Source organism: Malus sylvestris, chromosome 6 (assembly GCF_916048215.2).
Source record: "Malus sylvestris chromosome 6, drMalSylv7.2, whole genome shotgun sequence".
Taxonomy (NCBI): domain Eukaryota; kingdom Viridiplantae; phylum Streptophyta; class Magnoliopsida; order Rosales; family Rosaceae; genus Malus; species Malus sylvestris.
In genome coordinates, this window is record NC_062265.1 from 14,510,928 (window position 1) to 14,538,696 (window position 27,769).

The 27,769-nt window shown below is 42.2% G+C and overlaps 1 long non-coding RNA gene across 1 annotated transcript; it reads right to left on the reverse strand.

The window, feature by feature from the left end:
- Positions 1–7,768: 7,768 nt before the first annotated feature.
- Positions 7,769–27,715, reverse strand: LOC126626438 (uncharacterized). The gene is made up of 2 exons (XR_007624690.1): positions 26,848–27,715; positions 7,769–8,077 (listed from the first exon to the last, which is right to left on the reverse strand). It is a non-coding gene; the product is annotated as an uncharacterized LOC126626438 (long non-coding RNA).
- Positions 27,716–27,769: the final 54 nt, after the last annotated feature.

Genomic DNA, 27,769 nt, shown 5'->3' on the forward strand with positions numbered 1-27,769 from the left:
CTTGTTTTCTGCCATACATTAATCAAAAGAAATTCAATTTGAATCATGCTTTACTATGCTTCAAGAACAAGGGTATGGATGGTCCTAAACTAGGCTAGGTAAGGATAATGTGGTTTAACAAAGAATGTAGGCTATCAAGGCTCAATGGGGTTAACTTAAACATATAACGATATGGGATACATGGCAGTTTGGCTTTGGTGGTGGTAACTACACAACTTCATCTTGAATATGTGTTATGCAAATCAATATCCTGCTTTGAATGAAATGGGCATGAGTTTTAGCATTTGGAACTAAATGATGAAACGCCTTCTAAGTAGTAACCAAGCAAAGAAAAATGAGATCATGCAACGACTTTAGAAAACAATAATGCACAGATTATCAACTCTCCAAATAACGTTTAGGCTCAAGTCTCACAAGGTTGTAGCGTTAGTTTGAGTTCTTTCCTTCAAGCATGTTACAAAAACTAATTTTTTCTTTTATGATTACATGTGATTTCATAAGTTATAACCACAACCACGCATAAATAAAGAGTAAATCAAACTTTCATCCATGTTTATAACTCTCTTTAACAGTCATGCAATTACAAACCGAATCCTCATCATTGTGTTGGAAGGTACCCTAAGACACAAATAAGCACACAAAAACAACTCGTTTTGGGATTTTCAAAAACAATTTTTCAAATTTTTATGAATTTTCGGATTTTTATGTCAAAACACACTGAAATACTCCAAAACAGCTTAAAAATACTTAAAACAACAAGGAACAACACTAGAAGTAATGGGTGATAAATTTCTACAAATTTCATGCAAAACAATGGTTACCCCCCACACTTAAATCAAACATTGTCCTCAATGTTTCAAGCATATACTCACACCAAAAACAAGCAAATAACAAACGACAAATAAACATGACAAATATGGCAAAGTAAAAACCAGACAGAGTAGAGTTTAAGAACGCAAATCTGGTTTTGGAGATAGTTGATCTTGTTAACTTTCCACAGCTTTGATCTTAAACTGGTTTGGAATTCTGAGCGGGGAATATCAGAGTGCAGGCTGCATTCTTCTTTGCTTGTTTCTTCTGCACGGCGGGCAGGCACGAGGTAAAGGTGTTGGTCTGTTTCTTTCTTCAATCTTTCCAAGTGCCCACCTCTTGCTTTCTTTCTCCTTGTCCCTAGTTGAGGATGAATCAGCACATTGTCTCCACATGCTTCGAGGTATCATCTTCACTTCCCTTATACGTGAGAGACGAAGAGAAAACACAAGATGATGAGTACTCGAGAGCAGGTGCTGGCTGGAGAAAGGACAGGGAGAAAACATGATATGAGATACTCGTGCTCTCAATCTTTATGATATGAAACACTTGTGCTCTGGATGGGTTGTTTGTAGGGGTATCCCAGGGGATGAAAAATACAGAGTGACTCGAGAGGGTTTGTTGGAAAGCCATTTCAGAGAGGATGAAGGGATAAGTGAGGCTGAAAGTTGGGTGAGACTGCTTCACTTTGAAGTTCAACATTTATAGAATTTTCTTAATGGCTAGGAAGGCATTGTTTCATTACTCGTGTCGGCAAGCCTGGGATAATTTAACAGTAGTTTTCACGTGCATTCCGCTTCTCCAAAAATTTTCGACAGATTGCGCGTGATTTACGCAACGCAGATGTGCAAATTGACAGATGTTGACACGTCTCGATAAAGCAGAGGCCTCTTTAATATCCGGAATTTACGCTTCGAGTTCTGAGCTTCGTTGAGGGCAGAGATTGCATGTGACAAGTGCTGACGAGGCTGAGAGAGACAGATGGTTGGAATCGGTGCTTCGACAGACTGCCCGTAATTTTCGCAAAGCTGAGTTGCGTGTGATGGGTGCTGACGAGGCTGAGACAGTTGACACTCTTCGGTATCTGGAATTGGTGGTTTGTGAGCAAGCCCAACTTTTGAGAAAGCTGGCGCCTCTTCGATCTCCGAATGGCTTCTTCGATTTCTGAGCTCACCTCTTCGATCTCTGAAATCCCATCGCTTGCTGTTTTTTATAGAGGGATGCAGGACGCTCAAAGCACTCTTGAATTTCTGCCTGTAAAAACTCCCGTTTTGCACTTCTACGATCTTGACTTGTCTGATCTCCTCTTTCTTTAACACCTCTGAAAAATGTCTGGCCCTTCCGACCGTCGTTTTGACTTGAACCTTGATGAAGGAGCAGCCCCTCCTTCTCCAGAAAACATATAGCGCCCGTCCCTCATATCCCCTACTGGTCCTCTTACCGTTGGGGATTCGGTGATGAAAAATGACATGACCGCTGCGGTGGTGGCCCGGAACCTTGTCACCCCCAAAGATAACAGACTGCTCGCTAGACGGTCTGATGAATCGGCGGTTAAGGAGTCTCTGGCTCTTAGCGTGCAGTGTGCGGGTTCTGTGTCCAACATGGCCCAACGCCTATTTGCTCGAACCCGTCACGTTGAATCGTTGGCGGCTGAAATACAGAGTCTCAAATAGGAGATTAGAGGACTCAAGCATGAAAATAAACAATTGCACAAGCTTGCACACAATTATGCCACAAACATGAAGAGGAAAATTGACCAGCTGCAGGAAACTGATGGTCAGATTTTAATTGATCACCGGAGGTTTGTGGGTTTGTTCCAACAGCATCTGCCTTCGTCTTCTAGGGCGGCACCGCGTAGTGAAGCTCCAACTGATCAACCTCCGATACCTCCTCCTTCTGTGGCCCCACCGACTGCTGAGACTCCGCCGACTACTGCAACCTCTCCCACGCAGCCTTTGTGAAGGCTCCCTCTTGTATTATGCTATGTTTCTTTATTTCCCAGTTTCCTGTTCATTTCCATGAAGTTTAATGTTAAAATCCTTTGCATATTTGTTAATGTTTCAAAATAGAAAGTCACAACCAAAAATAATTAAACAAGTAATAAAATTGACAATCAAGCAGAATAAATGGGTTGCCTCCCTTAAAACGCTTGCTTTAACGTCTTCCAGCCGGACGATGAACACCTTGATCAACCTTCATGGGAACCCACGGCATAGTGGGTTGTCTCCTCCACATCTTGTTCTACAAAGCTCTCGTACATTGCATCCTTGAACGGAAATGGATAGTGATGTTTGTTGATGGGTGCGTTGTGTTGCCTAAGGTTCACGTTCCTGTGCCCACCGTCGGGGATCTGCTTGGGTATCTGCATCAAAGAAGAGAACCACCTATCAACTTTAATGGGAATTGGATTTGGATTAGGTGGCTTACCTATGTGATGTGATGAAGTGGCAGCAATGTGAACATTCTTCCCCATGGTGCTTTCGGCCAATTTGAGCATTGTGAGGGCAGTGGCCGTATGGTCCTTGTACTCCACTCCAATTCCCTCGTCTTGCATGGTTGTTGATGCATCCTTTTTGCTTGGTGCTGAACGGTCCAGTCCTATCTTTTCAATTTTATCAATGGCACAACAAGAATGAACAACATTAGGAGTCTCAATGGATTCAGAAATTTTAAAACTAATCATGTCACCACCAAATGCCATAGTGACTAATCCTTTGGCCACATCAATCTTCGTTTGAGCCGTTTTCATGAATGGCCTTCCAAGGAGGATGGGCAATGAAGGGGCATGGTCCGATTCATCCATTTCGAGGACATAGAAATCTGCCGGGAAGATTAAATGATCAACCTGCACTAAAACGTCTTCCAAAACTCCCTTTGGATAAGCGTTAGATCTATCGGCCAATTGTATGATTAGACCATCATTTTTCAATGCTCCTAAGTTCATAGATGCATAAATGGAATATGGCATAACATTTATAGAAGCACCTAAATCAAGCATGGCAGATTTGAAATTGGTATTACCAATGACACACGGAATTGTAAAACTCCCCGGATCTTTGCATTTGGGGGGTAGTTTATGTTGCAAGATGGCGGAGACATTCTCACTTACATGTACCACCTCTTTCTCCCGGACACGTTTCTTTGTTGTACAAAGCTTCTTTAAACACTTGGCATACTTCGGGATTTCCTTTATGGCATCAAGGAGGGGAATGTTGACATGCACCTTTCTAAATGTCTCTAGAACATCTTTTTCCTCCTCTTCGTTCTTTGATTGCAAAAATCTGCTAGGAAAGGGGACATTCAAAGGAAAAACATTAGTCAGAATTGAATTTAACACATTCTTACCCTTATTGGACAGATTTGAAGGTTTATGGGCCATGGACACTTGCGGCATAGGTGTGTCCATCCTTGCCGTGGGTGGGCTTGATTCCTCCTCTTCCATTTGCAACATTTCATCCTCTTTGGGACCTGTTTTTGATGAAGAACCTACCCCAACCTCCTTACCACTTCTTAGGGTGATTGCTTTGGCTGATTCAAACCCTCCCTTTGGATTTGGAATGGTAGAACTAGGGAGCCTTCCTTGGTCTCTAATCTGCCCAACAACCTCGGCAATCTGTCCCATTTGTTTCTCTAGTTGGTCCACCCTTTTGTTTTGATTTTCCTGCCCATTAGTCAAAGTGGTTAGTAACTTAACAAGTGTATCATTATCCAAAGCATTACTTGAAGTATTTGGGGCAGATTGTGGTTGGAATTGAGGGGGTGCGTATGGTTTGTTGTAGAAGCCCGGGGGTTGTTGCCTAAAGCCTCCTTGTGGTTGGGCTTGTTGTGGCTCTCTCCATTTGAAGTTTGGATGGTCTCTCCACCCCGGATTATACGTGTTGGAATATGGATCATGTTTTGGCTGATTTTGGCTTTGAAACCCAATGGCATTAGCGTTCTCCCATCCACCATTCTCAATGAGTTGAGGACACTTTTCGGATGCATGTCCTTGGATAGAACATACGCCACACACCATGGGTCCTTGAATCTTCATTCCCTCGGCCATCTGTGAAACAAGAGAAGTAAGATTAGCTAACTGAGATTGAATATTGGAAGTGGAACTTACCTCATGCACTTGTTACCGTGGGGGTCCTCTTTGGCCTACACCCTCGTATTGTTGAGCGTTCAATGCTTGATTAGCAATCAAGATTTTTGCAGCCATGGGCGTTTTGTCTACCAATGCTCCACCCGCCGAGGCATCAAGCATTTGACGTTCTAGTGGTAGGAGCCCTTCGTAGAAGTATTGCAAAAGCAATTCCTCCTTCATCTGATGCTGTGGACAAGAAGCAACAAGTGATTTAAATCGTTCATAATATGTAGGAAAAGACTCACCTTCATCTTGTTGAATTCCACTTATTTTTTTACGAAGAAGAATGATGCGAGAAGTTGGGAAAAACTTCTCCAGAAACGCCCTCTTCATACTCTCCCAAGATGTAACTGTACCGGGAGCCAACTCGTATAACCAATCATTGGCTTTGTCCATTAAAGAGAATGGAAAAGCCTTCATCTTTAAAATACTTCCGTCAACGGTAACCGGAGTCATACTTGAACACACCACTTCAAATTCTTTCAAATGTTTGTTCGGATCCTCCATGGACAGCCCATGGAACTTTGGAATGTGGTGGAGCAAACTTGACTTTAACTCGAACTCTTCAGTTTTACCTTGAGCAGCCATGGGATATTGGATACACAATGGTGCGGCATTATCCAAACCCGAGGCGGCAAGCTCCTTGAGCGTACGGTTGTCCATGGCTATACCTTGCTCTTCTCCACCCACTTGTGCCGTGGCCTTCTCTTCAACCTCAACTTCTTGCTCTTCTAATTCAGGCTCGGGACTAGGAGGATTAGACTCTTGCAATTTCTTTTTCCTTCTCAAAGTCCTCTCAAAATCACCGTCAAAGTCAGAGATATGCTCACGAACAGGTTGTGAGCTACGGGTCATAAACTAGTACCTAAAAACAAAGAAAACAAAACAAATCAGCAACTTAAACAGAAACTTAAACAAAATACAATAATTCGAAAGAAAACAATCCAAGAGATTAGCAAAGTTGCTAATCCCCGGCAACGGCGCCAAAATTTGATGTGAAAAATAAGTTAACACACAAAATTAAACCCCATTTTTATCAATTGTAGTAAAGTATGTAAGTAGGGATCGTTCTAGGCCGGGGATTAGGAGGGATTGCTAAATCACTTGGAAACTGACTTGAAAACGTGAAAACAAAGTTTAAAACACTAACTAGACTCAAAGAATGCAAAACTATACTTTAAAACACTAAAACAAACCAAAAGACTCAAAACAGCCCCTAAACACTCAAAACTACCTTAAACACACAATCTGGGCAGTTTTGGGACTCTAACACAAACTTGGACGAATTTTGGTTTTCTAATGAACTAAAACACTTAAAAACATAATCTAAGACAAGTTCTAATTAATATGACTCAAAGAAATAAGATGGGGTTGATTTTGGACGAAAATAATTAAATTAAGACAAGAACAAAGTAAACAAATTCTTAGACAAATTTAAGTGAATCAAAACAGATTGTAAAATGAATTTGAATGAAACTTATGGATGGAAGGCTAGCTAGGAGGTTCTTCTCCACACATGTCACACTTGCATACAAAACGATTTCCAGTTGCTTTTTGATAAGCTATGAATACTCAACGCCCCAAATTAACCGTGAATTGCACTAATTAACCCTCAGTTTTTCCACAAGTTATTGGATTGGATGATTGCATACGACAACCCAAAACATTCCTTACAAGTTCCCTACATGAATTGCATAATAGAGATACAAGCAAGAATCATTAAGTTCTATGAAAACCATAAGCATTGACGAGGCACTCGTTACTATGATTTGCATGAAACTTATGCCAAGAATTTACTTAACGTGATTGTGACTAGCAACCTTCACTACTTGTGAATATAAGTTCATAACGATTAGGTGAAACTCCCTTATATTCTAGCGTCAAATTCATGCATGAAAATTAAGCATGCACTCTCAACCAACATACACAAATCAGTTTTTATACAAACGGATAAGTAAATTGAATTCACAACTTATGAATCACAACTGGATGTAATCAAATCATATTGCAAGCATGAACATAGTTTCGAATCACCCCCTAACTAAGAGGGGTTTAGTTCCTCATACTTACAAAGCAAAGATGCATAAATTTAGACATTAAAAACAAAGATAGAAAACACCTAGAAACGCTCCAACACTCCCAAGGCTTGGGCATAGGCACGGCACAAGATGTTCCTTCTCTTTCCTTCCTTGCAAGCAGCGGCACTAGAGGTTTTGGACGGTTTTGGGTGGTTTTTATGGTGTAGAATGGATGGGGAATGGTATGGAAAGGTTTAGGGTAAGTGTGGAGGAGTGTTTGAGGGTTAGAGGGTGGTGGAGAACTAGGCAAAGAAGGTGGAAGAAGGTGGAGTGGCTGTTATGTTTTCTAGGCACTAGAATGGTGTTTTTGGGGTGTTTTGCCACCTAGAGGTTGTTTGGACGAATTTTCTGTGATGAATGATGAATATGAGAGTGTGAACCCTTTGCCAAGGGGTGTAAACATGTATATATAGGCCCCAAAAACCTTAGAGAATCAGGTTAGGCTAGGGAGAATGCACGGCAAAGAGTGTATGTGGTGTGCAATGGTCCAAGGGTGAAAATGAAGTGATGATGCAAAGTGTGAAGGGTAAAATGGAGTGGTCTTGTAGCTAAGGAGCATGAATGATTGTGTACATTGCATAGAGATGGAAAGGGAGGTGAAAATGTGTCAATAAATGGGTCAAAGGTGCAGCAACATGTGGTACACAAGGCATGGGATTCCAAATGTGAATGATGGAGCATCAATTGGTGCATGTTATGGTTGTGAAAGTTGTATAAAATTTTGTGGGTGAAGGGAACAAGAGGTATCAAGCAATTAAGTGTAATAATTAAATGAATTGAAGCATGAAATCAGAAATTATGTAGGGGACAAGAGTGATCAAGCATGGCATGGGAATCCAAAGGGAATTCTATGTTGTTTTGCATGGCAATGAAGGCAAGTTGGGGTGACAAATTTTTGGGCTGAGTTCTTCATCTTTTGGACCATAATTCTTCACATTCTTGGCCTCTTTAGTTCTCAAATTCGTCCATCCACTTTGGCCCAAATATGTGACATGCATTCCAAGCTCCATTTTGCTCCAAAATGCTCCAAAATGCATCTTCTTGCCTACTTTGTCCATAAAATCTGTAAACACACGAAAATGACTTTAAACATTAAAATAACTAAGGAAACACGACATAAATGCACAAGAACAAGCCAACTAAGTCGCATAAATATGCTCCTATCACCTGTCTCCTTGCACGAATACTTCCCGGAGGACTTCTTCCAACAGTGCACTATCACTGCATGTCACATGGTCGAAGTAGAAATGGAAGAACCCTCAAAAGGCGAAGCTGTCACCACTGAGGGGGAAAAGACTCCTACAACTGAAGAAGGTCTGCCAACACACTTTAGCATCAAGGGAGCGCTCCGGTTGCCAAAAAAGATGCGAAAAGCACTGGCAGCGGTCTTGGCAAGTTCCGACGACCATGAAGTGCAAGAAAGCAAGAACGAAAGCTTGAAGCTTCAACCACATGAATGTGCCACATGCTGTGCCGCCGAGGACGCAATCCACTTCACCGACGAAGACTTGCTGCTAGGATCCAAGCCTCACAACCGACCTCTCTTCATCTCTGGTTACGTAAGGGAGCACAAAGTCAGCCGCATGCTTGTGGATGGCGGATCAGCCATAAATATCATGCCAAAGTCAACAATGACCACAATCGGCATCAAGGTGGATGAACTATCCCTAAGCCGTCTACTAATCGAAGGTTTTAATCAAGGAGGACAATGAGCGATGGGCATGATCCAAGTAGAGATGACCATTGGTGAACTCAAGTCAAGCACAATATTCCACGTGATTGATGCAAGAACTTCCTACAGTTTGCTCTTAGGAAGGCCTTGGATCCATGCGAATAGAGTAGTACCGTCCACCCTTCACCAATGCTTAAAATTTTACCGAGAAGGAGTAAAGGTGATCTATGGCGACACCAAGCCATTCACCGAAGCCGAATCACATTTCGCAGACGCCAAGTTCTACATGGATGAAGACATGGTGCCCGAAACTCTTCCAAAAGAGATCAAATCCATAGGCAAAGCAACACCTAAAAAACAGGAGTGGCAAGCCGTGCCCAAGAAACAAGAAGAAGAAGTTATGCCATCTTCAAACAAAAACGACGATGAGCTTGCTAAACCTGCAACAACCAGAGGGAATAGGACGCCTTCAAATGGACCAAACATACCCGTTTTCCGATACATCCCAACGTCGAGAAGAAAGAATGGTCAATCCCCGTTTGAAACTGTAGCAAGCAAAGCCAATACACAACGGCACATGGATAATGTAAAGTTGCTCAAAACAAATGCAGTTTTACCTCTGACACAGCTAAGCGACATTAAGGTTGCAAGGCCACCACAAGGCTTCATAAAAGGCCTGCCAAAGGGGGTAGAACCAAGCTTTCTCCCAACCAAAAGGACCGAAGAAGGTTTTGATCCAAACGCCTACAAACTCATGTCGAAAGCTGGGTACAACTTCACCTCTTCTGCAAATTTGGGAAAGAAGGATTTGAACACCATCAAAGACAACGAACGTGATCTTACTAAAACTCAGAAGAAGTTGGAGGAGCATGGTTACGGGGTCAACAACAACAAAGTTGGACTTGGCTTCACATCAAATGCACCGGTGAAGATCTCCAGCAAGGTAAAAAATGCTAGCGCTCAACACATCAGCGTGAGCATTATACAAGATAAAGAGGAGCCTCGAACTGCCTCTCAAGCGTCAGTATTCGATAGAATGAATCGTTTAAGGACCAGAGTTTCGGCACCTAAACTCATTGGCGGTCAAAACAGAACTTCCGTCTTCAAAAGGCTTAACACATCAGTATCTCGAAGCTCTGTTTTCAAAAGGTTATCGAAACCTAAGAAGCAAAGCGATACGACTAGCTTTCTTCCACGACAGTCAGTTATGGAAAGACTTGGAGAAGCCAAAGAGCCTTCCAAAAGGAGAAAGACAACACCAGAAGTAGAAAAGATCGATCGTCTGGCAGAAAAGGATGACGTTCGAAGTTCCATTCCTTCAAGAATGAAGCGCTAAACAATTTTGGAGGTTAACACAGTTGGATCACTGAAAGTAAAAAGGCGCACCATCATCCACACTGGACAATCTTCATGCCAACAAACTCAAGGGGTCAACACCGAAGAAGAGGCCCAAGACGTCTTCCACATCACAATCCAAGAAGGTGAAGAAGATGAAATCCTTGAGGAAGATGTCATTACAGCGCCGTCACAACTCGAAGGTGGGGGCCAAGCCACAGTTGACGATCTCAAGGAACTCAACTTAGGCACAAGTGAGGAACCAAAGCCTATCTTCGTGAGTGCATTACTAAGTGCAGACGAGATAGAGAAGTATTACCAGCTGCTATTAGAGTACAAGGACGTCTTCGCTTGGACCTATAAGGAAATGCCCGGCCTCGACCTCATCATTGCTGTGCATCATCTTGCAGTCAAGCCTGGAACGCGACCAATAAAGCAAACTCAAAGACGCTATCGATCCGAGCTCATCCCGCAAATCAAGGTTGAGATTGACAAGTTGATCGAAGCAGGCTTCATTCGAGAGGTGCAATACCCCAAGTGGATCTCCAATATCGTCATAGTCCTTAAGAAATTTGGACAAATACGTGTTTACGTAGACTTCCGAGACCTCAATGATGCTTGCCCAAAGGATGACTTCCCCTTGCCAATCATTGAAATCATGGTGGACGCAACCACTGGCCATGAGGCACTATCATTCATGGACGGCTCTTCTGGATACAATCAAATTCGTATGGCTCTTGAAGATGAGGAACTAACAGCATTCCGCACTCCAAAAGGTATCTACTGCTACAAGGTGATGCCCTTTGGTCTGAAGAATGCTGGAGCTACATATCAACGCGCAATGTAAAAGATCTTCAATGACATGCTACACAAGAACGTAGAATGCTATGTAGACGATGTGGTGGTCAAGACAAAGAAAAGATTAGATCACTTGAAGGATTTGCGAGTAGTGTTCGAAAGGTTGCGAAAATACAACCTCAAGATGAACCCATTAAAATGTGCATTTGGCGTCACATCTGGAAAGTTCCTTGGCTTCATTGTCAAGCATCGTGGCATTGAAGTGGACCAATCAAAGATCAAGGCCATTCAAAGCATGCTCGTGCCAAGAAACCTGCACGAGTTGAAAAGTCTACAAGGACGGCTAGCCTTCATCAGACGCTTCATCTCCAACCTTGCAGGGCGTTGTCAACCGTTCAGTCGACTCATGAAGAAAGATGTTCCGTTCGTATGGGACAAAGCATACAACAATGCTTTTGAAAGCATAAAGAAGTATTTATCAAGTCCACCTGTCCTGGGGGCACCTGTACCAGGGAAACCGCTCATATTGTACATCGCTGCTCAGGAAAGTTCAGTCAGAGCACTCTTGGCACAGGAAAATGAATCCCAGAAAGAATGAGCGCTCTACTACCTCAGTCGAACGCTCACCGGCGCTGAGTTGAACTACTCCCCAATAGAAAAAATGTGCCTTGCCTTGATATTTGCCATCCAGAAGCTCAGACATTACATGCATGCTTACACCATCCACTTGGTTGCTAAAGCTGACCCGGTCAAATACGTCATGTCCAAGCCAGTTTTGACAGGACGACTAGCTAAATGGGCATTGCTTCTCAATCAATACAAGATCATCTATGTCCCAGCTAAAGCCATCAAGGGACAAGCACTAGCAGACTTCCTTGCTGACCATCCAATCCCAGCCGATTGGAAAATCTCAGACAACTTGCCTGACGATGAGGTGTTCTACATCGACATATTCCCGACATGGACGATGTTCTTCGATGGATCTGCACGAGCAGCCGGAGCGGGGGCAGGAGTAGTATTCATGTCGCCACAAAGGCAAATACTACCTTATTCATTCCAACTAAGCGAATTATGCTCCAACAACATCGCTGAGTACCAAGCACTGATCATCGGGCTCCAAATGGCGATCAACATGGAAATTACAGCCCTTGAGATATATGGCGACTCCAAGCTCATAATCAATCAACTCCTGACTGAATATAAGGTGAGGAAAGATGATCTCGTCCCATACTTCCGGCTGGCAACACAATTGCTGCAAAAGATCGAGGCCGTAACACTAGAACACGTGCCGAGAAAAGAGAATCAAATGGCAGACGCTCTTGCCAACCTAGCCTCGAGCATAACGTTAGGAGAAGACGAAGCCACAAACATGCCAATCTGCCAAAGATGGGTAATCCCGCCTGTCACTGAAATGGTACTAAGTGATACAAATGTTATTTCCATACTTCCGGTCAACGTTGAAGAATGGAGACAGCCGCTGATCAACTACTTGGAGCATGGAATACTCCCAGATGATCCAAAACACCGTTCTGAAGTACGTCGACGAGCGCATCGCTTCCTCTATTACAAAGGGACACTCTACCGGCGATCTTTTGAATGAGTACTTCTGAGATGCTTAGGCGAGGAAGAAGCCAATCAAGCCATGGAAGAAGCACACTCAGGAATATGTGGAGTGCATCAGTCCGGACCGAAGCTTCATTTCCAGCTCAAAAGAATGGGTTACTACTGGCCAAGCATGGTAAAGGACTGCCTAGAACACGCCAAAAGGTGCCAAGCCTGCCAATTTCACGCCAACTTCATACATCAACCGCCTGAACCATTACACCCTACAGCTACTTCATGGCCATTCGATGCATGGGGATTAGACGTAGTAGGACCAATTGCGCCAAAGTCATCTGCTGGAGAAGCTTACATCCTGGCTGCAACAGATTACTTCTCCAAGTGGGCTGAAGCCATACCCCTGAAGGAAGTCAAGAAGGAAACTGTCGTCCGTTTCATCAAGGAATATATCATCCACCGATATGGCGTGCCTCGCTACATTGTCACTGACAACGGAAAACAGTTCTCCAACCGACTCGTGGACGAGCTCTGCGAGAAATACAAGTTCAAGCAGCACAAATCCTCCATGTATCAGGCTCCGGCCAACGGTCTTGCAGAAGCATTTAACAAGACATTGTGCAACCTCCTGAAGAAGGTAATCGGCAGAACAAAGAAAGACTGGCATGAAAGAATAGGCGAAGCACTTTGGGCATACAGGACGACATATAGAACGCCTACCCAAGCTACACCTTATTCTTTCGTATCTGGCGTGGAAGTTGTTCTACCGCTCGAAAGTCAAATCCCCTCGCTAAGGATAGCTCTACAAGAAGGCTTGACTGACGAAGATAATGCAAAGTTGCGCCTTCAAGAGCTGGAAGCCCTGGACGAGAAAAGACTCGAAGCCCAGAAACACTTGGAGTGTTATCAAGCACGACTCTCCAAGGCCTTCAACAAGAAAGTTTTCCCTCGTTCTTTTCAAATGGGAGATCTCGTCCTTTCATTGCGTAGGCCTATCATCACAACTCACAAGACAAAGAGCAAGTTCACGTCAAAATGGGATGGACCATACGTAATACAAGAAGTCTACACCAATGGCGCCTACTTAATCATGGCGGAAGACGGCTTGAAGATCGGCCCTATCAATGGCAGATTCTTGAAGCGCTACTACCCCTGAAAGGCGACAACTCATGCTCTTTGTTCGCACGAGCCTAAACTGCATGAACCAAAGCTCCTGGCCCGCAAGAGCATAAACTGTGTACGGCAAAATCATCATCAAAATTACTGTTAAATTCATCACTCATTTGAACTACGTTATGGCTTGATCTCTTCTTTGGAAGGGTACGTAGGCGGCTCGAACATTCAATTTCGAGTTCAGTCATATCAAAATTAAAAATATATATATATATATATAAGTTTTATTAAAGAAAGTCAATTTTATTACAAAAGAATAAATAAATAAATACATATGTTATTATGTATTTACAAAAAAAAAAAAACAAAACAAAAAAACAAAACAAAACAAATGCATTGAGAGAAATAAAGTCCATTTTTTATTTATTTTTGTAGAAATTTTACATAAATTTGCATTATACATACTTAAAAAAAAAAATATCAAATCAAATTTACAATAAGGGATCTTCAAGGACGATCAGGTGCCGCCTCACCACTCGACAGAGCTCCAGAAATGAGAGGCGCCGGAGGTTGACTGTTTGAAGCCACACCACTCGGCGGAACTCCAGGAAGAAGATGAGCCAAAGGTTGATCATTTGGAGCTTCATTACGCGGTACAGCCCTAGAAGACGAAGGCAAATGCTGCTGGAACAAACCCACAAACCTCTGATGATTAAGTAAAATCTGACCATCAGATTCCTGCATCTGGTCAATCTTCCTCTTCATGTTTGTCGCATAGCTATGTGCGAGCTTATGCAATTGTTTATTCTCCTGCTTGAGCCCTCTAATCTCCTGTTTGAGACTCGTCACTTCAGCCGCCAATGATTCAACTTGACGGGTTCGAGCAAATAGGCGTTGGGCCATATTAGACACAGAACCTGCACACTGCACACTGAGAGCCAGAGAATCCTTAACAGCCAACTCATCAGACCGTTTGGAAAGTAGTCTGTTATCTCTGGGAGTGACAAGGTTTCGGGCCACCACCGTAGCAGTCATATCATTCTTCACCACCGAATCCCCAACAGTAAGAGGACCAGTAGGGGATATGAAGGATGGGCGCCATATGTTATCTGGAGAAGACGGGACTACCTCTTCACCAAGGTTCAAATCAAAACGACAGTCGGAGCGTCCAGACATTTTCAAAGGTGTTGAAGAAAGAAGAGGTCGGACAAATCAAGACCTTAGAAGTGCAAGAAGGGAGTTTCTACAAGCGAAAATTCAAGTGTGCTTTGAAACGAACTGCGTGCCTCTATAAAGATCAACACTCAACGGGATTTCAAACGCGTTAGCACCCGTCACGCGCAAACTCAGCTTTGCGGAAATCACGGGCAATTTGTTAAAGCACCAATCCCAGATATCGAAGAGGCGCCAGTCTTTTTCAGCCTCGTTAGCACCCGTCACGCGCAAACTCAACTTTGCGGAAATCACGGGCAATTTGTCGAAGCGCCGATCCCAGATATCGAAGAGGCGCCAGTCTTTTTCAGCCTCGTCAACACATGTCACATGCACACTCAGCTTGACGAAAATTACGGAAAATTTGTCGAAGATTTCTGATAAAGAAGAAAGCACGTGAAGCTATACTGATCAAACACGCATTGGTTGCCGACACGAGTAAAAGAATAGTACCTCTACAGGTACTAAAGAATTTCCTATAACTGTCCACCTTCACCCTCCATAGCAAGGCAGACATACATAACCTTTCTTCATCTCCGAGAATGCCTTCCCAACAAAGCCTCTCGAGTCACTCAGTGTTTCTTATTCCTTGGGGTACCTCTACAAACAAATGACACCAAAGCAAAAGTATCTCATATCACCAGGGTAGAAAGCAAGAGTATCTCATATCATGTGTTCTCCCTGTCCTTTCCTTTTTCCTTGTTCTTACCTACAAAGACAAGGATAAAGAAAACAATATGCCGGAACCTCCACTCAAACTCGGATGCCACATTTGCCTGGAGAACAGATAAGGCAAGTGAAAATGATACCTTGCAGCATGTGGAGACAACGTACAGAAGAAACAAGCAGAGAAGAATGCAGTCTTCACAGTCAGCTCAGCAGAAGGAGTCCGAGCTGAGGAACTCAAGAAGCTGCCACATCTGCCTGAAGAAACAAGCAGAGAAGAATGCAGCCTGCACAGTCAGCTCAGCAGAAGGAGTCTGAGCTGAAGAACTCGAAAAGATACTACATTCTACCAGAAGAATAGATAAGACAAGGGAAAATGATACATTGAAGCATGTGGAGACAAGCACAACAAAGCACGTGTCGATTCATCCGCTACTTCTTCAAAATCAAAAGTATCTCATATCATCAGGTTTGCAATCACTCTGGGTGGAGGACTCGTTTTGACCCTCAAATTCTTGGGTCGACTTGCTAGGCGTTGTGGGCTGCATGTGCCGTTTCACCACCCTTGAATCAAGTCCTTAAAGATCAAGTCACCAACTGGAAGAAGAGCCCATCAATCTTGAAGATCATATCGTTGACCAAACTGCTCAAGTGTGAATTAGAAAGATTGAACAAAGCAACAAGTCGTCACCTTCACCTCGTGCCTGCTTGCCATGTGTTCGAGTCAACCTTCAAGAATCAAGCATCAACGGCCCTTGAAGAAGTTTCCGGCCAAATTCAAGATCAAGCATCGACGGCCCTTGAGGAAATCACAAGTCCGATTCAAGATCAAGCGTCCACCATATTTGAATCAAATCCAGTTCAAGAATAAGCTGTGGAAAATCAACAATTGGAGGAATCCAAAAAAATCCTCCAACCCAGTTCAAGATCAAAGCTGTGGAAAGTCAACAAAGCGCAAAAACAAATACGTGCCAATTCATCCACTACCAAAGCCAAAGATCATCTACCACATAAAACTCCTTGTGGTCCAATTTCAACCTTCAAGATCAAGCCTCGACGGCCCTTGAAGGAATTTCAAACAAAGTCCAAGAACAAGCCTCAACGGCCCTTGAAGAAATCTCCAGCCCAATTCAAGATCAAGCCTCGATGGCCCTTGGATTGACAACTACATTAAGGGACTTCAAAACGCATCTCCTACATGTAACAAGCACATGTATACAACGCGCCTTGAAGTGGGGGCATTTGTAGACATTGAAATTTCGGTGGCATAAATGTTAGCCATTGCATTAAGATTACATTTGTAAACATTGAAATTTTGGTGAAATAAATGTTGACCATTGTATTAAAATTACAACCTTCATTCACTTCACCTACATCATACACTAAGGTCACCTACAACATCCACCAAGTTCACCTACAACATCCACTAAGTTCACCTACAACATCCACCAAGTTCACCTACAACATCCACCAAGTTTCACCTACAACATCCACCAAGTTTCACCTACAAACATCCACCAAGTTTCACCTACAACATCCACCAAAATTCACCTACAACATCCACCAAAACAAATGGATGGTGGTGATTCGTTCCCAAAGCCTATAAATAGGCTCCTCCATCAAAGAATCAAGGGAGGAATTCATATTACACCTTAAAGCTCTGAAGCTCTGAAACTCCGAAGCTCTCAAGCAATTCCCGAAAGATCAAGAAAGCCCTTTTCGATCAACAATCATCCACCTTCAAGATCAAGCCCCGATGGCCCTTGAAGAAAGTGTTCTTCGTTCTTTGTTCTTTGTTCATCATTCTTCCAAGATTAAGCCCCGACGACCCCTTGGATCAACAATCATCCACCTTCAAGATCAAGCCCCGACGGCCCCGTGAAGAACTTCCACCAAATTCGAGATCAAGCCCCGACAGCCCTTGAAGAAAGTGTTCTTCGTTCTTCGTTCATCGTTCTTCTAAGATCAAGCCCCGACGGCCCCTTGGATCAACAACATCAACAAATCCACGCGTCCAACCGTTCTTCAAGATCAAAGCCCAAAAGCCCCTGAAGATCCGTTCATCACTGTTCTTCAAAGATCAAGCCCAAAAGCCCCTTTGAAGATCCGCTTAAATCCACCTTCAAGATCAAGTCCATGGCCCTTGAAGAACGCTCATCCTTAGATCAAGCCCAACGGCCCTTTGGATCAATCGCACATCCACAAATCAACACCTTACGGAGATTGAATCAGAGGATCAAATTTAAGAGAGATTGTAACCCAAAATCATCAAATACAAATATTATTTTGTGCACGTTGTTCTTGTCTCTTTCGTTTCAGGAAAATTTCGTGTTTACAACTACATCTACAACATTTGAGATGGCAAATTTTCTAACAAAATTTACATTCAAAGAAACAAGAATAAAGATTGTAACATATTACAACTTTTAAATCAAAACTATGAACTACAAAACCCAAAAGGATTCACCAACTACTAGACCTAGGCTCTGATACCACTTGAAGGATAATTTTGTGAAAACATGTTCATTTGAATAACATCTATAGCATGCATTTAACAATTAAAAGGCGGAATCATGCTTGCATGCATTCAAAAGCAAAACATTACCCATGAAATTCAAAGCCTAATAGATTGGTGAACCAAGAATCAACTCAAAACAAAGTGAGTTGAGATTTATACCTTTGTAGATTCCTCTTTGCATAAGCAAAGGCTAATCACCCAAGGAGAGGGCCTTCATTCCTTGCATCTAAAATCTATGGATTTGGATGGAGGAAAAGGTTTCTCCAAGTTCCCAAAATTGAGAACCTCTAAGTCTCCACACCAAGGAGAGATTGGAGAAGGAATGAGTGACCTTGGAGTAGTGGGATTGCTAGATCCACCCTCCAAGGGGGCCGGCCTCCTAGAGAGAAAAGGAGAGACAAGTTCTCACCAATTTTCTCCAAAAGAACCCCCTTATGAATTTTAGGCTATAAAGTTCTTTATATAGTCACTTCTATAAATGACCTAAAGAACCAAAAAACCCTAATTCAACACATATGGCCGGCCACATTAGGGATTTGGGCTTTTGGGCCTTTGTGAATCTGTATTCATTAAATTGTCATACAACTTAAGTCAATGGGCTTGACGTTCGAAGCCCATTGGGCCTTAAGGTCCAAAACTATCCCGAGGTCTTTAACGAACTTATTTGTTTGATTAATTAACATATTAATTAATCCTTGCTATAAATAATTAAACCTTTTAATTATTCTTACTCATCTCCATTGTTTCTTCAATCTCCACCTTACACGGTGTACGATCCATTAGGTTCCTTTTAGCGAGGCAGTGGGCGATTAGAACTCTTTCAAATCGATTGTGAATTGAAACTTACTTTCAATTCTCCCTTTAGTGATTACACACGTTCAGGGCTTCCACAAACCATGAGTGACACCTAGCAGCATATCATGGTTACCCAAGCTAATCAGAAGAGGTGGAAAACCTATTCAGTTTAGGATTACAAATGCAATACGGTTTTTCTCTAATACAATACTCTTGACCACATTGTTTGGTTTGATAGTTTATTCATGTCTACTATCCAATGTGATTCATGTGCTTATATGATTACCTTGAATGTGATTCGTGTGCTTATATGATTCCTAAATCTCATTCATACTTTGGCCAAAGATTCTTAATCATATCATAGAGTATTCTCCCTCAAACGGTTTGAAGGTTAGAGATCCCTTGTTGCGCATTCACTTGCCTTCATGGCTAAGTAGCTTAACCCCAACGATGTCGTGGACACCCGCGGATGGGGTGACTTTGACATAATCAAAGATCAAGGACTTAACCACAAGACAGCTGTGATGCCTCAGGTCAAAGGACTACTTTGCATTATCCCAACCATGAGTTCTCATGTGACATGAATATGAGAACTCTTCGTTGATCGTGTTCAGTGAACTCATTCTCTATTGAGCACCTACGTACTTGTCTTGATGTCACACACACCAATGACTCGAGACTAGTCACTCTCCCTGAGAGAAGACACAGCACGTGCTGATCTTAACGGACTGTCAATGCCCAATTGGCAATCCTATGATCAGGAACGTTTAGGATGTGTCTACGAAAGAATGGTCTCATGAATCTAACTTCTTTAGATCGTATTCTCCCAATCACATATTCCTTGGACTTATCGTTTAAGCATATAACATTTATATGAGACGGCTTAAAACAATAATCTATGCCCTTGATATTAAACTAGATTAGTTTAACATGTGAAATGTCCATAAAGTATCATCATATGATTGGTTTTAGGGCACATTTCCAACAGCTACCCTTGCTCCAACCATCACTGTGGTTGTTGCATCAAGAGCCGGCAAGGCCCCGCTGTTGTGGAGGAGAAGACGGAGTTCGATGTAAAGGAGAAGGTGGAGAGAAGGAGGGTGGGGTAATTAACTAGGAGTTGTTTGGTGTCACATCACAGCCCGAGCCCCCACCACATCCCGGGCTTGACTCCGCCGTAACACTATATTGTCCGCTTTGGGCCCCGACCAAGCCCTCACGGTTTTGTTTCTGGGAACTCACACAAGAACTTCCCAATGGATCACCCATCATGGGATTGCTCTTGCGCGAACTCGCTTAACTTTGGAGTTCCAACGAAACCTGAAGCCAGTAAGCTCTCAAAAGGCATCTTGCTATGTAGAGATGCGAATATACATATAAGGCTTACAGGATCCACTCTCCTAGGCGATATGGGATGTTACAATCCACCCCCCTGAAGGGCTCGACATCCTCGTCGGCACACATCCGGCCAAGGATTGGCTCTGATACCAAATTGTCACATCCCAGCCCGAGCCCCCACCACATCCCGAGCTCAACTCCGCTATAGCACGATATTGTCTACTTTGGGCCCCGACCACGCCCTTACGGTTTTGTTTCTAAGAACTCATATGAAAACTTCCCTGTCATTTCCCGACCCGGGCTTCACCACTTCCCGGGCCCGACTCCGTTTTAGCATGATATTGTTCTTTTTGGGCCCCGACCATGCCCTCACGGTTTTATTTCTAGGAACTCATGAGCAACTTCTTAGGGGGTCACCCATCCTGGGATTGCTCTTGCGTAAACTCGCTTAACTTCGAAGTTCCGACGGAACCCCAAGCCAGTGAGCTCCCAAAAAGCCTTGTGCTAGGAAAGGATGGGAATATACATATAAGGGTTACAGGATCCACTCCCTTGGGCGATGTGGGATGTTACAATCCACCCCCTTTAGGGGCCCGGCATCCTTGTCTGCACACTTTTGGCCAAGGATTGGCTCTGATACCAAACTGTCATATCCTGACCCGGGCTCTACCACTTCCCGGGCTTGACTCCGCCGTAGCACGATATTGTCCGCTTTGGGCCCCGACCACGCCCTCACAGTTTTGTTTCTGAGAACTCACACGAGAACTTCCCAATGGGTCACCCGTCCTGGGATTGCTCTCGTGCGAACTCACTTAAATTTGGAGTTCCGACAGAACCCGAAGCCAGTGAGCTCCCAAAAGGCCTCATGCAAGGTAGAGATGGGAATATACATATAAAGCTTACAGGATCCACTCCCATGGGCGATGTGGGATGTTACATTTGGCATTGGGTCCAAATTTTTTAGTTTTAATCTTTTGCAAAATTTGAATTTTTTGCATTTTTGTTCTTGGGTTCGGATTCTGGAAAATTGGGGTTGGAATCCATTGAATTTTTGAAGTTATTTACTATTTGGTTGCCAAGAAAATGAGGGAAAATTGATGGGAAAGCTGGGTAATCTGTTTTGGAACAAATCTAGGTAATCTGGGTAATCTAGGTAGGGTGGGGGGTTGCGGGGGAGGTGGGGTTAGGCTGGGTGGGCTGGGGGGGTTGCGGGGGAGGTGGGGGTAGGCTGGGGGGGTTGCGAGGGAGGTAGGCGTAGGTTGTGGTGGGCTGGGGGAGGGGTTGCGGGGGAGGTAGGGGTAGGGTTGGATAGGGGGTTTTGGGTTGCGGGGAAAAGGGGAAGGGATCGGTTGGGGGAGGTGAAGAGAGTGGAGGATAGGGGTTATGGGGGGGGTTGTGGGGAAGGGGAAGGGATGGGTTTTAGTGATTTCTTTTCTTTTTTTTTTTACTTTTCTTTAATTAATTATTTTTAAATGCATAAAAAATATTTTTTAGCCACGTGGCACAAATGTGGCAGCCACGTGGCATAAATGTGGTAGCTACATCATCTCTTAACAGAATAACGGATGGAAAATGTAATGGATGTATTATATTGAAGTAAAATAGTACTTGAGGTATGAAAGTGAAATGTTTTGAAGATGTTGTATGAGATTGTAATAGACCTCAAACTTGAGGTGGTAAAGTGTAATTTACCCTAAATTATATTGTCACATATCTAGCTATCAATCTTATAATCAACTAGTAATCTAAAATTAGGCATAAAACATTTTAAATTGTTTGTTAAATATTTTCAATGTCTAGTATGAAAGGGTTGGAGGTCAAGTATTGATGATGTGCCATCCTACTCTAAGATTTATTATAATTTTATTTATGTTAAATAGCTAATGTATATTATGTATGAGTTCCGACTGTTTCTATATATTATTGTACCACTACTTGTTTTTGTTGGGTATTAATCTTGAATGTATCTCGAGAGAGCGTGACATATGAGATGAACAAATGTTATATAACTTATATTCATTAAAATTCAAATGAAAAAGAACTCAGGTGTATCTCTCTTAAATCCGCTGACCAATAGCCTCCAATTCCACAAGCAAATCATAAAGACAGACAACACAACCAATTGGGCATTGACCTACAACTGATCTCAGCCATCCATCAGATCTGTACTGTCAAGGTGATGGCTTCGGGGCCTACAGTAGGAGAAGGTGATGAAGCCAGAAAGAAACAGAGGTTCACGGAGAGTAATGTCTATACTCGAAAAGCTTTCAAAGGCCTCAAGAAGAACAGCATCGTCAACACCACCGCCAACACTGACGCAAACACAAATACCAACACAACCGCCACAACCACCACCGCCTTAGCTACCCGCTACCGCCCCCGCCCCTGTCCCTGCCCCTACCTCTGTCGCTACCCCAACCACCACCAACGGCAACATCAACGGGATCGACAACAGCATTAACGGGAAGGACAGTAGCATCAGTAAGAAGGATAACAGCATTAACGAGAACAAGAAGGACAACAACATCAATGAGAACCAAAGCTCTCAGCTACCAGTCACTCCTCCCACACCAACATTTCAATGCTTTCCTTCCTTCCTTCCTTCCTTCCTTCCTTCCTTCCCTATGATTGCCAGTTTCCCGGAGTAATCAACAACGCCGGTACAGAAAGAGATGTCATGCTACTTGTCTTGCTGCACCGCTTCCACCTGCGGCCTATGCGGCTCTGTAGCCTCTGGGATTTCCAACAAATTGGCTAGGCTTGCGTACTGCTATCTCTTCGGGCTTTCCCTGATCGTGTCTTGGATTTCAAAGAAGTTGGAGCTCCTCTCTTGGAGAAAATCCTATGGATAGGCTCTTTTAAGACTCACACCAAGAAGTGGTATAAAAAAGAAGCGGTTCTTCGTCATTACAACATCATGCAAGTGACAAAGCAAGAGTATATGCAGTGCGGTACGGTGGTCACGTGCAAGAGGACCGAAGGTGGGGAGCTGCACGTGAGGGAGGTAAACATGCATGTGGAGGCCAGCAAGGAGAATAATTTGAACGGGAGGGAGAATCATGGGGGAACACATGGGGGACAATGCAAAAGAAAAAGAAAAAGAAAAGGGAGACCACCAGTAAAGCTACAGGAAAAAAAACAAAAGCAGAAAAGAGAAAGTAAAAGCAAAAGAAAGCAAAAAAGGAAAAGTCCAAAAGAAGATGCTCCACTATTCCACGGGATAACATGATTAAAGATAAGAAGATACCCACCAAGGTTCCCCGTCTCCACTTTCTGTTGGACCAGAAGATGCCCATCAACATGCTGAAAACATTTAATTTATTTTTCTTATCTTTCGAAGACATCTGTATAATTACAAAGTTGTTGAGGTTAATTCACTTAGATGTTAGTGGCACTTGTCCACAACATAATACTACTCATGTTGTATGACATTCACCGAAGATCGCTCTCAGTTGGACTATCGTTTATTTTGAATAAACACAAGTCCGAATACTTTGCAAAAGGTTTCAAAGAATTCAAGAATGTAAGTTGATGAGTAAGACGTCTAAAGTATTTACCTCGTTAGATTTGATTCAAGGAAAGGTAACACTTTAGAACAGTTTCCTTGAAAGATATTAAGGAAAGAAGCATCATAAGATAATGGATTTCTCCATTCGGAGAAGAACGAACTTGAATAAGATTTAGTTTGTTGAATGTTATCAATTACCCATACATAGGATATATACTTCTAGGACAATATGATTGTCAATTAGAAGATCTTCCAAAATTTTCATGACTCCATAGGATGTAGTTGGAAAGAAAGATAAGTCTTAATCGTGTTAAGATTTGGGGTTGTGTGCTAATAAGCAATATTTGTTTAAGAATTATCTTGTGGATATCCTTAAATTAACCTTTGGATATCACTTCTATAAACCAACTAACAAATGTTGTTTTGTTGGGTAGTTCATTGTAATCCTACAATATGATTTGCCTAACGCAAATGAACGAGAGATAGAACTCAAAGAATGGGTTCTTTGAGAGACAAGATAATCAACAAATATAACACCCTAGTTCCTACACCACAAGCTCCAAGGTAGTCGAGAAGGATTTATAAATTGTCTTAGTTGAATGGTTTGAACTTTATGACTATGTCATTGCATTACACCTCTTAATTCGAAAGAAATAAGAATGAAAATCCTTATGACTACATTGAGTGTACATATGACATATACTCAAGGAAATGGTAAAGTACCATTTGACCCGAAATAGTGAAACCTTTAATAGCTAATTGGCAGCTTAAGGTGACTGCAATCAAAGAGATTGGTTGACTTGGAAGAAACCATCTTTGACGTAGTCTTGGTTTCAATTAATTCAAAGATTGCTAGCTACAACTAAATGGTGATTCAATGTTTAGACATTATATGGGTTTTCGAAACCATTATTAAGACTATGAATCACAAGGCATGTAAGTTGTAGAGATCCATCCATCATGAATCTTAGCAAGCTAGTGGGAGCCATAAGCATCTTATGAGAGAAAGATCAAATCGTTTGATTTCTCATAAAGATGTAAATGAATCTTTTGTTTACTAGGTTTACAAAAGATTAGTGGGAGTTAATCATGTTCCTAAATTTGAATATATATATACACATATATGATATATTAATTTTGGAAATGAAAAGAATACTTCTTTGTTAAAATTATGACTTTAAACATTCTATAACGATATAATGTATATGAGAGACATAGTCTATAAACATGGGATGGAAATCTATAATGATGGATTTCAGGATATAATTGGATTATATGAAGCCCTAATGATAGACAAAAGATGCTAGGAAGTTTCTCATATGATGATAAACTTCAATCAGAAGAACAACTCTAGTGAGACTAGGAGGTAGCTCTTCTCAAAGGGAACGTACCCTTTGACTCCCAAAGAAATAATGCGTAAATATAATCCTTTATGTATACGCAGAAAGGTGATTTATGCATTTCATATTGTATGAAAAACGTTGATATAAGTTGTACCAAGATCGGTACAAGACGATATCAGTGCAAGCCCAGGATCATGGCAACTGTCAAGTGAGTCCTTAAGTATTTAAGAAATACTAAAGGATAGATTCCTCAAAAAACGAGGAAGAATTAGAGTAACGTAATGGAAGCGTAAATGTATTAGATTATGAATCTAATCCATCATTGGATGTTTCTTCACTATGAATGAAGAGATAATCAGATATCTTTTTATTATGACTAAAGAGATATTTGGATGGAAACATTAAAAGTAATGACTTTAGTGTGTTCCATTGTGAATGCAAAATATATTGCCATAACCTTGCAACAATGTTGTTTGGATGGGAAAGTTCATTTATGAACTCTCTTTTTGGTTCCAACCAGAAAGTGTCTCCAGTGTACCGACACTATGACATTAATGGGGCGATAGCTCAAGATAGGGAATCAAGGTCTCATCAAGATCCGAACTCAAATGAGAGGCTAAACCACATGATTAAGAATCATGTATAATGGTGACGTCGTTATTCTCAAGGTTGCTTCTATGGATAAAATATAGATATCCATTGTCTAGGCCTACTACTCAGCCATTTTTGAAAGGGAACTTTAACGAAAAGCACCTGGTACTGTTCACTTTAACGAAAAACCACATTTTTACACTAAAAAGTCAATCCTGGTACTATTCACTTTACCCTTTATTTTGTCCTTATCATTAAAACTCAAAATTTTCAAGCCCTTTTCATTAGTTTTCCTTTTTTGAAATGACTACAGAAGAGGTATCATCATTGATGACCAAGTTGATTGGCTCTAGTACAAGTGGGAAATTGTTGAAAATGTGCCTTAAAACCAATCATATGATGATACTTTATGGACATTTCACATGTTAAACTAATATAGTTTAATTTAAAGGGCAAAGATTATTGTTGGAAGCATGAGTATCACAGTGATGGAGCTTGTACTTGAATCCATTCTTGGAGAATTCCATAATTAACAGTTGGAAATCCCACAAAACTGGGCTAATGGATGACAACCAATGGACCCCTAGAACAATATCACACCCACACAATGGCAGAGAGTATAGGTCCATAAAATAATTGTAACCCCTGACAGATAGAGCAGCCCCCATGCAACAACCTGAGCTATTAACCCTTCCATCACCTGCAATCATAACTTTAAAGGGTTTGGTAGGTTGAGTGTGCCAAGAAAATCGTTTGAGCAATTTGGAGTCCACAAAGTTATATGTATTGCCATAATTCCGAAGGATTTTCATGGTTTGTCCATTCACTATCCTAGTGACCTTCATTGTTTGCATATTGTTCTTAGCGAAAGTGCCATAAAAAGCACATTCATTAAGTTCCATCTGTTGAAATTCTAGGGAAGGTTGAGGAGGTTCTTTCAATGACTGAGCATCAATGACATACTCACAAGGAGTCAAATCAAGCATTAAAAGCTACTTGTTAGAACACTTATGCCCCCTACTCCACTTCTCATCGCAAAACCAACAATCTCCATGGTCACGTTTGCGTTGAATCTCTTCGGGAGAGAGACGCTTCATAGGAAAATTGGGTGTTCTAGCAGGGGTAACATTTAGAGTAGTGTTGGTGGTTGGTGCACGCACCTGGGGAAGAGACTTAGGGTACCCAGGTTTGAGATCAGCCAATTTCGGGTCAATTTGCAAGGCAATAAAGATAACTTTATGCACAGTAGAAGGGCATAACAGTTTAACATCATACTTAAGTTCACGCTTTAATCCTCCCAGAAAACAACTCTTAAGAAGAATAGGTCCTAAATCTTGAGTTCTATTAGCTAATCTTAGAAACTCAGTAATATAGGCACGGAGGGTACCTTATTATCTCAGTTTGAAGAGTGCATTTGCACTACCTTCAAACTCAGAGAGGCTAAATTTGCGACAAAAGGCACGGGTGAAGTCCTCCCAGCGAGGAATACTTTGGAGACAATCGTGCCAACGGAACCACTGGAGTGCCTGCTTGTCCAAATGGAATGAGACGGTGACAACCTTTTGGTGCTTAGCGGTGGAGTAGTACACAAAGAATTACTCAGATTTGTAAATCCAAGCCAGTGGATCTTCGCCAAGAATGAATATGGGAAACTCAATTCGAGGTTGCCACTGGTGACGTAAATTGGAACCGCCACCTTCAAGGAGCTTACGATGATGAGTGCGATTGGGGTTGATGTCACCGGTATCGAGAAGATCGGTAAGAATCATTGGCGGAACAGGGTCAGATTCAGAGGGAACATCTCTGACGCCTCTAGCACACGCTTGTTCGCAACAAAATTGTTTGAAAAAAGGCCAATTTTGTCCCTAGAGAATCGGAGAGAGCGGCGATCGAAGATTCCAAAGCTGCAATCCGACCATCCATCAGAGAGAGGCGAGTGTTTGGATTCGGGCGGGGCATGCAAAGAAGGAAACCAGGATCGAAAATTGGATGATACCAATGATAGAAACCTGTATCAACCAAGCAATTGCAGCAATGGAGATAGAGAAAGGGATTGGAGGAAGGAAGAAGACGAGCAGAAAACTCGTGTGGTATGTTTTTAGTATATTCTCCTAATAACCGTTGTGAGAGCACTGAGGCTATTGCTCCATTTAAAGCATCCCAATGGGAAATGCCAACTCAACAACTAGCTAACTCACTCACTTACAAAACAAACTCCTTTCTTATTTAAAATAAAACCCTCAAAATACAAGAGGTGCAAAAAAATAAAAACCATTCCTAACAAATTTGGGTTGGATTTGATCATAGAT